This window comes from Mus musculus, chromosome 3 (genome assembly GCF_000001635.26).
Source record: "Mus musculus strain C57BL/6J chromosome 3, GRCm38.p6 C57BL/6J".
In the NCBI taxonomy this organism is placed as follows: domain Eukaryota; kingdom Metazoa; phylum Chordata; class Mammalia; order Rodentia; family Muridae; genus Mus; species Mus musculus.
Window position 1 is genome coordinate 61,106,185 of NC_000069.6, and position 13,839 is coordinate 61,120,023.

The 13,839-nt window shown below is 38.2% G+C and overlaps 1 pseudogene; it reads left to right on the top strand.

Annotated features, from left to right (window-relative positions):
* Positions 1-5,070: 5,070 nt before the first annotated feature.
* Positions 5,071-5,236, top strand: Gm52663 (annotated as a pseudogene).
* Positions 5,237-13,839: the final 8,603 nt, after the last annotated feature.

A 13,839-nucleotide genomic window follows, 5' to 3' on the forward strand; every position in this document is an offset into this window, starting at 1 on the left:
TCCAATGACACAAGACCTCCTTGCTAGAGGTCAGAAAAATGATGGGTCAAATGGATAGTTAAATCCAGACTCCTATACTTAAGAATTTTGCTGGCCATTATTTGACTGTTATTACTGTCTGCTTCTGAATATTTCTGTTCCTGTGAGAATGAACTGATTTGTTCATCCCGGTGACTGAGAATCCATCTCTCATTCCAGTCTTCTGTACTTCTACCATTGGTTCTTACACTGTCCTGCTTATTAGTATATTTTGCATGAACTTACACAATTTATCTTCTATCTTAATAAAACATATCTCATTATGGATATCTTCTGATGTTGATGTTATGAAAGTGAAACTATTTTTAATGGAGCAGTTGATATTTTACATAGAACTTATGTAAGGCATCATTAGTGTCTAATTTCAACTCAAACTCCTGGCTTAAGTGAGAACATCTCAGATTATTTTAGATGGCATTTCTGTTGCTCATTATAATTTTTTATGTAGACAGCCATGCTATTCTCAATGTCATTCCAGATAATAATACCTGTCTTACTTATCATCCAAAATACTCAGCCTTGGCTGTGGGTATCTGCATCTGTCTTAGTCAGCTGTTGGATAGAGCCCCACAGAGGTCAGCTGTGCTAGGATCCTGTCTGCAAGCACAACATAGCATCAGTAATAGTGTCAAGAATTGGTGCCTGCCCATGGTATGGATCTCAAGTTGGACCAATCTGCCATTCCTTCAGTCTCTACTCTATCTTTGACTCTGCATTTATTTTAAATAAGACCAATTTGGGGTCAAACGTTTTTGAGATAGGTTGCTGTTCCCATCTCTCCATTGGGGTTCTTGTCTGACTACTGAAGGTGGTCTTTTCAGGTTCTATATCCCCACTCTTGGGCATTGACTCCAGGGAGCCTCCCTCATCCCAGGTCTTGACATTGCCTTAGAGATTCCTCACACACCCACTCCTGGCAGCTGCATATTTCCATTCATTTTCCTGGCCTTCTGGGCCTCTCTCCTGTCTCTCCCCATATCTGATCCTGCCCCCTATCCCTCTAACCTTCCCCTTTCCCACCCAGGTCCCTCCTTCTAAGCAAGATTCAAGTATCCTCAAATGGGCCTTTCTTCTTGTTTATCTTCTTTGAGTCTGTGAGGGTTGTATCATGGTATTTTCTACTTTATACCTAATATCCAATTATTTGCAGTGAGCACATACCATGCATGCCCTTTTGAATCTGGGTTACCTTTCTCAGGATGATATTTTCCAGTTCCATCTATTTGCTTGCAAAATGTATGATGTTCCTGTTTTTAATAGCTGAGTAATATTTCATTGTGTAAATGTACCATATTTTCTGTATCCATTCTTTGGTTGAGGGACATCTAGGTTGCTTGCAATTTCTTGGTATTATGAGTAAAGCTGCTATGAACATACTGGAGCACATGTCCTTGGAGTATGGTAGACATTTTATATTATTTGTGGCTATTATGAAGGGTGTTGTTTTCCTAATTTGTTTTTCAATTGGTTTATCACTTTCATAGAGGAAGACTACTGATTTCTTTGAGTTAATTTTATATCCTGCCACCTTGTTGAAGTTGTTTATCAGCTGTAGGAGTTCTCTGGTAGAATTTTTGGGTTCATTTATGTATACTAGCATTTCATCCATGAATAGTGATACCTTGACTTATTCTTTTCAATTTATATTCCCTTCAGCTCCGTTTGTTGTCTTGTTGTTGTAGGTAGAACTTCAAGTACTATATTGAGTAGACAGGGAGAGAATTGACAGCCTACATTGGCCAGGAAGCCCTATGGAAGAATTAGGGGAAGGATTGAAGACCTTGAAAAAGATAGCAAACCCACAGAAAGACCAACAATATTAACTAACCTGGACCCCTGAGAGCTCCCAGAGACTGAGGTATAAACCAAAGAGAATACATGAGCTGGTCCAAGGACCCAGGCATATATGTACCAGAGGACTGCCTTGTCTGGCCTTGGTGAGAGAGAATGTGCCTAATCTTGCACCAGCATGAGAGGATTGGAGTAGACTGCTCTCTCAGGGGTAAAGGGGAAGAGAGAGGGAGAACTCTGATGGAGTGACAGGGAGGGATGGCAGCATCTGGGAATGGAGAGAGAGAGAGAGAGGGAGAGAGAGAGAGAGAGAAGCAAAAATACTTAGTCTTCAATTATCTTTTATTGTTTTATATTCCAGTGATATTTAGCTCTAACTTGCTTTTGGTTTGTTTGTTTATCTTTAGATTGGTTAATATTGTTTTTTAAGTTTTAAATAAAAAATGCATTTCAACTAAAATGCAAGTTTTATCTAATTGTTATTATGATTTATGCATGTAATTTGGCTAGCCTATATTTTTGTGATCTATTTATTTTCTTCTCTACTAATAATTTCTACATTCCTTCCCTAACATATATTTTACTTTTCCTTCTTGCTCCAACATGCATTATTCATTTCTTCTATTCCTGAAGTTGAACTTAGAATTCCTAGTTTTCCCGGTAAACTCTTTTTTTCTGGCCTTGGTTCACTTTTAAACGCATTTCTCAGACTCTCACAGTGTTTTGCTCATGCACCCTATTCATTTCCCTGACAACTCCCCATTAACACAGCTCATAACCAATAAAGATATGAATGTCCTCTGTGCTCCAGAGACTATGTTGAATACCAGACATGCCTCAGTAAAAATTAAAGAAACATCTCTCCTTCCCGAATGAAGTGAGATATATGGAAACATGAAATCATTAGAAAATATGATCAATGATCAATTCTATATAAGGAATACTGAAGTGAAGTGTAGGAGAGTACATATGGAAATGGTATTGGAGAGGCAAAATGTTTACTGCATATGAAAATGTAGGTATGTAAAAACATGACATGTAAGGAAAATCACATATGCAAACTGTCAGTGATATAAGCTCACTTGGAATAGATGTGTAACTGAAATGAGTCTTGTGTGTATAATGTACTGTAAGTCTGAGGCTTATGCTTTGTGCTAGAAAACAGATTTGGGTCTCTCCCTTTTCTTGCCTACTGATGATCCTGAACTTAAAACAATCTTAGTAGTCTTCTGGAGGACATAATAAGTCTAAGCAACTTCTAGGAAAAACACTTTTAATTGTTTAATCTTCCTCAATATGCAGAACAAAATATAAGAACCTCAATAAATTGACCTGCTTGGAATAATTCCTCTAGAAATGCAATTACCCTTGTGAGAAGCACTAGAATCAAATATTTTAAGAGACTGGAAGGACTTGGAAGCATATTTTCCCTGTCATGTCTTCTTTCTACTGTGTATGAGCTTTTAAAGCACTTTAACTTTTTAATTCAATGTCATTCCCATTACAAATTCTAATCCTGTTTCAAGACCATATTTTTTATTACTATGTTTTTACAGAATATATGTTTTCAAATAGTTTAGTGTAACATTTAAAAAGCCTTGACTATCTGCCACTAGACAGGTGGGTAAAAGGAACCCGAGCAGAGGTACACCAAAGGGGAAAGATGACAACTAAGGACAGGATAGAATTTCTACTTAATGGGAGCATGCACAAGTGTGAGACTTTGATGCAGAAGCCAAGAAGAAAGCATGAACTAGAAGAACTCTTTCTAGGATCATCTGCTGGCCCAGGTCACTGAAGCAGATTTGATATGGCAAGAGGAGTACAGACTCCCGCTTGGCATAGCGTTTTTTTCTCCCAAATACCAGTTATCCCTGAAGTATAGTTACATGGTTATCAAAGACCAAAGAAAAAGTTTTGAAAGGCTAGAAGAAGGCACAAACTCATAAATGAAAGACATGGTAGGTTTGAGAAGTTAAAACAAGAACATTAACCAGAGAACCAGGGAGCACTCAGCAGCAGGGAAAGCCACCAGCAATTGTTCCTGATAATCACATAGAATTATTCCTAATAATACATTTTGCTATCTAAGCCTTTTTGCTTGCTCTGTATTCATATATGATTGTTTTAGGGAAATGTACTCATTTTTCTATGTGCATACATAGCAATAAGTATATGCATGCATATGGACAATCTGGCTCCTTTTACTTGCCACATACCTTAAATTTGTATGTTATATAAAAATAAAGGAGATAATTGCAGTGCTGGGCCAGGTTTCTGATGCTTACATATTCCTGTGGAAGCAGACAGAAAAACTTAATAACAAGCCAAAAACCTAAAGATAACATGTAACATAGCCAAGACACAAAGTATTTCCATAAAGTAAAAACCAGATGTGTTGGGTTCAATCCATCTGCAGTCCCAAGACCACAGACTTGCAGCAGCTGCACCACAGGGAGAGAAGGAAGATAGGACCACTCAAGAAGAGAAGGACCATAAAGTACCCAGCAGGCCTGCATCTGGGAGGGTAAGGTACCCACATGAGACAGTAGTTGAACCATTGGGGAGAGGCTTACCCACTGCAGCAGCAAGTGGGTTCAAGAGTCAATAGCAGATTGAAAGTGTCTCTGAAAAATTGTCCCACTAGGGTTCTCCTGCAAAACAGAACTGTCCACTGAAGAAGATGGCTTCCAAATGGAGAAAGAGAGAAGATGTTTGAGGCAGTAGGTAGGAGGACACAATCAAAGCAAGCCAGGGAGCCTTATACACTTAAACAATAGCCATCTTCTCTACAGAGGAGCTGGTTGTTGCTGGCTTATCCCCTGTGTCACTAAGAACCCAGGACTATGTCAGAAATGTAGTTTCCAGGCTGAGAACTGTTGTCAACCCTTAGTTCACAAAAGCACATGCTTCCAAGCAGGGCCATCTGTAACAGCCATCACCTTGGTGATGGTAACAAGTTAATTTGCCCTAGTACAGTCTCTGAAAGCAGCAATTTAAATGTATGCTCCACTGACATAATTTTGATCTGAGTAGTGCACTTTTAAGGCTTGAATATTTGCTTCTAATCAAAGGTCAGTTATATCTGAGGTCCTGAGCCTTCAGAAAATACCAGGTGACCTTAAATAGGAACAAACAAACAAACAAACAAAAAACAAAAAACAAAACCTTGACATCTGGGATACTACACTCCCATTCTTTGTTCTCCATTCTCTTATATCTGTTAGAAGAACCCAGGTTATTGCTTCTCGGCCTTTTGGCTAAGATCAAGTGTAGAAGAGCCCAGGCTTATTTTTCCAAGATTATTATTATTTTATCTAGCATTTTAGGTATTCTTTGCCAGGAGACATTTCTCTGAATATTTACTCTGCCACATTGCTTAACATGCAAATTGTGTTTATTTGCCATTATGTATCCAGGAACATGGCTTTAAATAGATTCTCCTAAATCAACATCGCAGTCAAGATCTCTCTGAACTCCAGACTCATCTAATTACTCTCAAACCTGCTGCACATAGCCTTAGAATATCAGTAAATGGACACTCTGAACCTCTATTGTTTAGGCCAAAACCTTGTTATCGTTCTAGCCTCTGCTCTGTCTCCTATCCTGTCATCTCATGCATTGCATCAGAAGCCCAGCCAGCTATGCCTTCTGCACATATCTGAAATTACATCTTTCATCATCCCTTGAACTATTGGCACCATGGTCTGCATAGAATCAACAGTCATGTGAACTGCTGCCTTGTTCTGTTATTCCTACCTGAAACTTTTCTTCTCATAACAGCCAGAGTGACAGTTCAGATACTTAGGTTATGTTACTACATGCTTAAGAAATGTGTTAGCATCTAAGGAAGCACCGTGGCATTTTTATGAATATGCAGTTTTATATTTTGTTCTTTTTCCCTCTCCACTACTTCACTTGTACCCCCTCTCTCCCCTCCTTCTTTCCTTCTTCTTAAAGAGCCTCTCCATTCTGCCTTCTGCATGTGACACGTGTCTTCCCATGGATCAGCAGGGTTCATTTGGCTAATGTGAATGAATAACCTGGTATTTGCTCCATCCCTCATTGCTCCATGTGTAGCCCTCTTGAAGCTGCCTAATTGGTCAACAGTGATATTCCTCAACAATGGAGCATTCTTCAGTCAGGTGCACACAAGTAGCCACGTGTACTTACTAGAACTACAAAATTAGCTCATACCATACCTCTTCTCAGAGTACCTTGGTGAATTATGTCTTATTTCTGGTTCTTTAGACCATCGTGTAAACTTTGTGAAGCTCCAAATCTAGTACTTGATTCTCTAATGTTTCTACAGAATGTGGAAAAACATCTGACTGACCACAGGTACAGTGTAAAGAATAAGTGAATGACTGAAAGGCTTCTTTAAAAAAAAGTATGGTGACAAATAGATACATTCCTGCTTGTTAAATTGAAATAACAAAATGTAAAGTCTTCTCTTGAGTGTATGAATTCATAAAATAACAAAATGATTTTATAATTGGAATTCACACTGTGAATTCAAAATTTTCAAACTGAATTACTTTTAAATTTGAATCAATAGCTTTCATCTTAAACCAGTGGTTCTCAACCTTTCTTTTTTTTTAAATTGGATATTTTATATATTTACATTTCAAATGTTATCCCCTTTCCTGGTTTCCCCTCTGGAAACCTCCTACCCCATCACCTTCCCCTGTTTCTATGAAGGTGCTTCCCCTCTCATCCACTGACTCCCCCCTTACTGCCCTGGCATTCCTCTACACTGGGGAATTGACCCTTCCCAGCACCAAGGGCCTCTCCTTCTATTGATGCCAGACAATGTCATCCTCTGCTACATATGTGGCCAGAGCCATGGGTCCCTCCATGTGTACTCTTTGGTTGGTGGTTTAGTCTCTGGGTGATTCTCAACCTTTCTAATGCTGAGACCCTTTTACACCTCATGTTGTGGTGGCATCCCAAATTATTTTTTCCATTAATTCTTCATAACTATAATTTTGCTACTCTTATGAATCATAATGTAAATATCTGATATGCAGGATATCTGATATATCAGCCAAAGGTTCTTCAACTCCCAGAGGGGTTGTGACCCATGGTTGAGACTGTCCAAGACCATTCTCCAAGCTGCATTGGATTTCTTGGGTTACATATCTGCTTAATAAATTGAAGCATACGCATCACTCCTCCATGAGCCATTTGAGAGATGGGAGATCACTACAGTAAGGTTTCAGGGATGTGCCCCTTATCTAAATGAGCTTTGCCACCACCCTTCCCTTTTGCTCATCTCAATTTTCTCACTTAAAAGCATCAAAATTAAGGGTGCTAACATGAAGTTTTCACCTTAATGGTTGGTTTTGTTCTAAAATTGTAACATTAGGCTATTCTGGCTTTTACCATTTTTCACTTTAATTATCTGCTTAGAACTCCCAGGGATAACCCCCATTCTTTGGAATATGCTGTTCTTATATACAATAGCTGCTTGTAGACTTAATCAGGGTTAGTATTTTTTTCTTAATCTATTGATGTTTGAAACTGAAAATACTTGAATATCATCCTTTTTGCCAACTAACTTGGAAAAAATTGTTGCACTAGCTTTTAATGGTAGATGTTTTAGTTAGGATTTTACTGCTGTGAACGGACATGATGATGAAGGCAAGTCTTATAAATGACAACATTTACTTGGGGCTGGTTTACAGGTTCGGAGGTTCAGTCCATTATTAACAAGGCAAGAGCATGGCAGCACCAAGGCATGAATGTTATAGGAGGAACTAAGAGTTCTACATCTTCATTTGAAGGCTGCTAACAGAATACTGGCTTCCAGGCAGCTAGAATGAGGGTCTTACAGCCCACACCCACAGTGACACACCTATGGCAACAAGGCCACACCTCCAAATAGTGACACTTTCTGGGCCAGACATATTCAAAACATGACAGCAGATATGATATATTCTTGATTAAGGGTAGGTCTACTAATAGGATAGGAAGCATTAATTGGAATCTGGAATAAACAAACAAAATCCAGGAAAACACATAGTTACAAAATAAGGCTATGAAGCTGGGAGGGAGATGTTAGTGGCAGTCCTGTGGGGATTTGAACTGGGTCTAACCTGGAAGCTCAGACACAGAGGAGTAGCTCTCATGATATCAGAAAATGCTATGTAAGCTGCCAAGAGAGAAATTAATAGTCACATCCAGGTATAAGTCTTGTGAGCCATGACAATTACCAGTCCAACAAGATATACTGAAGGGTGCAATTCTGGCACGTTTATTTATCTTGGGAGTAACCAACAGATGTAAAACTGAACTTAAAGCATACTCAGCAAGAATTTATGCCTAGTAGAGTAAAACTGACTAGCTACCCACTGCCAGAGAGATCATACAGGCTGGAGGAGAACCTACTATTTCCATTGTCCTAAACCAGTATAATTTCCCATTTGATTCCAAATACATATCCTTATATTCATAGATAAGTGTGTTTTTTTACTCCTCAAAAAAGAATTAACTGTAATTAATGTAACTGATGAATGGAAGCTATTGCAGAGGTCTAGACAAAATGCAGAGAGTAAGTGACCATGAGGGTGTCCAACCCCAACTGGTATGTCTAAAATGCAATTCCTACACCTAAACTTGGGGAAAGCAGCACAAGAGTGAATAGAAATAGTGTAAGAAGAGAGAACCAGAATGTCAAATACTTCTAGATAGTTTTGTTTCTAGAAATGATGGAGAAGCTGCACTCATGAAATCTCAACAACATGGTTGCCTAAACAAGACCAGCATAATGACAAGAATGAACATGTCAGTGTGAGTAAAGGGAATTTCACAAGGTCCCACGCAGAGATGACACAGCATGTGTACAATTGGTGACTGCTGAGAGAGTGACTGGCCGTTCTCTCCAGGAATAAGCTCCTTGAGGGGTGTGTGTGGTGTGTGGTATGTGTGTGTGTGTGTGTGTGTGTGTGTGTGTAAAGAGAATGGTAGAAATTATGTAAATACAATACTCATGTGCAAAATTCGGACAAATACAAAAAATATGTTCAATAAAAGATTTGAGAGATAGCTATATCTGGGTCCTTTCAGCAAAATCTTGCTAGTGTATGCAATGGTGTCAGCGTTTGGAGGCTGATTATGGGATGGATCCCTGGGTATGGCAGTGTCTAGATGGTCCATCCTTTCGTCTCAGATCCAAACTTTGTCTCTGTAACTCCTTCCAGGGGTGTTTTGTTCCCAATTTTAAGAAGGGGCAAAGTGTCCACACTTTGGTCTTCCTTTTTCTTGAGTTTCATGTGTTTAGGAAACTGTACCTTATATCTTGGGTATTCTAAGTTTCTGGGCTAATATCCACTTACCAGTGAGTACATATCATGTGAGTTCTTTTGTGATTGGGTGACCTCACTCAGGATGATGCCCTCAAGGTCCATCCATAGCACTGTGCATTGCAAAGAGAGATTAAGTGTTTGGTTTACTGGAAGGAAAATATGTTCAAACAATAAACACCTTGTCCAATGTCTTAAAAAAAGATTTGAGAGAAACATTCAAAATTGGAGCATTTCTCAGTTCAAAGAAAACTGAACAAACTAGCCAGCTAACATGACTATCAAACTCTTTGTTACCATGGTTTGAGAAGGTTTTAAAATGGTGTCGTGAAGGGAATATTTGGAGGAATGCATGTGAGATATTGTTATAATATTTTTGTCTAACCTAGTAAAACGTGTATATAGATTGTGATTTTGTACATTGTGTAGGTTATGTAAAACATGAAATTAATTTTCTATATACTCAGAGCAAGTCAGATTATGTTTATTTTTTGTAGTCATACATTTCTCACAACCTACTTTAATAAGGGTCCAACCTTCTCTCTAGCCTACCATCTATCAGGATTAGTAGAAAAGAAAGTTTGTTAGGATATGGGGAAGTGAACTTTTTTAGAGATGGTTGGGGCGGGGGGCAATTCCAATTTTCATTGTTCTCAATCCAGTCCACTAGCAAAAACCAAACATGAATCAGCAACTGCAGTCCAGTCCATTCAGCAGATACCACATGTCAATCAGCAACAGCAATAACATTCAGAAGAAACTGTGAGACTCATCAATTGGCCCTAGTCCTAACTGCTTTTTATCAGTTAGTATTTTCAGAAATTCAGTATTATTCTTAAAATAAATAAATGAATAGTAGTATTCTCTTTTTGTTTTCAGTATACCTCAATTAACTTTTAAAAATTCACCCTATTGCAGTTAATTATTTCTATATTTTGGGGGAGCCAGATTACTTTTAGTTGACTTCCTGCATTGCATTTTGTATTACAAATAGCATACTATGAAAAATTACTAAAATATGAAGTGTTGTATTGTCTTCATTGTTGCTTTTCACTGTCTGGGTTTAGTGACAATACTTTCATAGTGTTTGCACATACAAATTTTAGAATAAAATTGAGGAGCTTGCATGACACTCTCAATATTAATTAGAGTTGAGAGACTTTGAAATGAACTTTATACAGTAATATGTTGCATAACTGACCCTCTTCTCACTTCTGCTGCTAAGACTCAACAAAGTGTCACATCCCTTTTAGCTGACTTTTCCTAATGCCATTGAGTATTGTGCACTGGACAGCTGATCTCATCCCTTTTCCTCTGAGCCTGTTAGCTAACAAACTATAATCCAGTGTTCAAGACTGCTTTTTGCCTATGGGCTGAGATTTCTCATCATCAATGTTACAATGATATTCAAAATTATTTTGACACAGCAAGACAACTTGAGCTGTAGGGTACAGAGAGAAGCAAAATATTTAAGCTGTTCAGATGAGGAACTATAGTTTTATTTCCTTTTTTAATTAGGTATTTTCTTCATTTCCATTTCAAATGCTATCCTAAAAGTCCCCCAGACCCTCTCTCCCCACTCCCCTACCTACCCAGTACCATTTAGTTTTTATTTCTTTATTGTGTCTGTGCATGGTCACTATAAGAGCCTCTGTTAATCAGCAACATTTTCTTGTTCTAATATGTAAATTCTTTCTACATAAGATTTAGATAACTCTATGTTTACATTCTCCTTTTCAAGGCACATGGGTATATTTCTATGCTGTCTGAATTTCAGTGAACAAAATTAATAACCACAACTTCCTGTTATCTAAACAAATTTATCTTTGATCTTTAGTCCACTTAAAAAGAAATACACACACACACCCACACACACACACACATGCACACACACATGTACGTGCTGTTCTGGAACCCATTCTGTAGACCTAGAAGGCTTCAAACTTACACACATCTGCCTGCCTCTGCCTCCTGAATGCCAGGATTAAAAGCATGTGCCACCATTGCCTTGGCAAAATAATGCTTCCTTTTAATCTTCTTTGGTGTTGAAATTTCTCTCATTCTAACAATAAATTATATTGAAATCAAATGTTTTTAAAATACTAAAATAGTCATCAATTTTACATACTAAAAAGACTAATTTTGCCTACTGTGGTAAATTAGTGACTATATTTTGGGATTTAAACCTTCCTATAGAAAATCTTTTACCTGGAAATGTATATTTATCTACAAGGCAATGGATTTTATATAATGCTCCATTAAAGACCTTTCCTCCCATCTTTGTGGGTATCTATGTGTACATCTGCAAGAATGTGTGTGTGTGTGTGTGTGTGTGTGTGTGTGTGTGTGTGTGTGTGTGTGGTGTGGTGTGAGTGCACATGTGTCCAGAATAGGAGGCAGGCAAGATAGTGCTATTTTAAGACATATTTCAAAGACAATGGCAACTACACAGGGAGATTAGAAGAACCTTGTCTGTGGCCTTGCTGCTCTGAATGTGTGCTCAGTCTTGTTTGATATCAGAAGCTAAGTAGGTTCAGGTCTGCTTAGCCCTTGGAGTGGAGAAATATCTTGTTTTTTGCACCATTTATAACTTGGATACACATAAGAATTCATTAAAAAGGACTATTTGGAGTATAAATGAAGTTAGCTTAGTTTATTAGAAAACTATCATTTGAGAAAACTTGAGCTGAGCATGTTAAAAGAAACACTAGCCACATTTTCTCAGGTGTAGAGGTAACATCTGAACAAGGGAATGAGAGCACTCTACTGTAGGCAAGGTGTACTCTTCTGGTGAGGAGTGCCCTAGTCTGTCTTGGAATGAGCTTAGCAGACTTGCTCATGTCTATGCCTGTTACAACCAAGCCTATTTGGCATTTTGCAAAGCTGTAACTTTGTGTCAGACCTGTTGGTCAGAATTTTATTTCTTGAAAATAGCTCTGCCTCCCACAAACCACTCCCTGTCCTTGAACAAGTGGCTCAGCATCTCTCAATTGTCAGAAAACTTCTGTGGTACTCTCACCCTGGGAATCACATGACACTACTATATGCATTTTATTCGACATTTTATGAAAGCAGAAAAAAAATTTCCCAGAAAACTATCTCTTTATCAACTTTTGACACCTAAGAAACCAAGAAAAGGAGACTGTTTGTTGAGAGAGTTGAAGTCTAGAATTATTTCATCTCTACTCACAGTTGGGAAGCTGAGTCACTGAAAGAATTGTTTTGAAATCCCTTTGCTGTATGTGGTAGAAATAGACCCCAATGGCTTTCTGTGCCATCCCCGCTACATCTCAACCAAGCCCTCCTTCTGGCACTGACCTCCAGCAACAGTGAACTACTGGTTATCACAACATGACTTTATCTCTGCTGTCACTTTTGGCAGAAATGTCCACTCCCCACAGCTTCAGTTCTGTTCTTCTCATGGGAAATTCCTGCTGGTAACATAATCAATGATTGGAAGGGACTCATTCCCCTATGGGAGGGAACCTTTTCTAGTCAGCTCTAGGCTTGTTTATAGTGACTTCCACCACTACTATACAAAGACAGGCACTCCCTGTGAACAGCTTCCTCTTCCTGAGCATGGTCTGAAAATCCCCATTTTGTTACTACCATTTACTCGTTTACATACTTAATTATTTCCAGGGCTCCATTGCTGATATGCACATGTGTTAGATTTTCTTGTTTCTGAATCTGATTCTCACAAAGAGCCATCCACCTAATCTGACCTTTTTTCCCCCAAATTTCATATTTCTCATTTCGTTTTCCTAATCCCTAACCAATTGTACACCTGAATAGTTCTAATTATGGAGATAAAATTTATACTAATTCCCAAATATTAAATTATATCACTTCTTAATCCATAGAAATTCATGATCTTTCAATAACAGGCAGATTTTGGAGCTACATTAAATCTAATCTATCTGCTTTTCTTGAGGCAGGTGCACCTGTGCCTCATATTTACAGTAATTTCTTACAGCTGAGTGTCTGAACCTAAATTAAAAAAATAAACATCTGATAGTCAGCAAACTATGTAGCTATTTGAATGTCTAATCCTTCAATAATGTGCTTAAAAATAAAACAAACACAGCGTTTAGCTTAGAAAATAGAAGGAAATAAGAGGATTTATCATTTTGCCAAGTTCAATAAAGTCACTTTTGATATGCCTAAGGCACCTTAATCATTCATCAGTAAACAGAGAACAAGTATCTACAAAGGAGACAAAGTCTGCCTCCTCCCTCTCTGCCACTCATTCCCCCACAAACTGGCAGGAATCGTGTCATTTGCCTGTGAAGGCTTTAGATTTTGCAACCTTCAGATGGATTCATATTTTATAAATATGTTAGAATATTTAACTGCGCATATGTCAACTTGATTGCTCCTATATTTTAAGAATTCAACTATAAGGATATGAAACAAAGTACTTACTAGCTAGAAAAAGAGTGAAGTATATACTATCCAGGAAATACCATGTTTATATTGCATAAACACCATGCCAAGAACTATAGATAGGCAAGCGTAAGCATTACAGAAATTCAGAGAGGCCAAACTTAATTCTGTTCTACTATTGGGAACAGAGATTTCCAGAAAGCTACCTATGACAGTCTAAGCAGGTCTTAAGAGCTGAATCACAACTTACCAGAAGCAAAGTGGGTAGGAGTAATTTCAGACACAGACCATAGCCAAACAAAGGCACATGGAGAAAGCA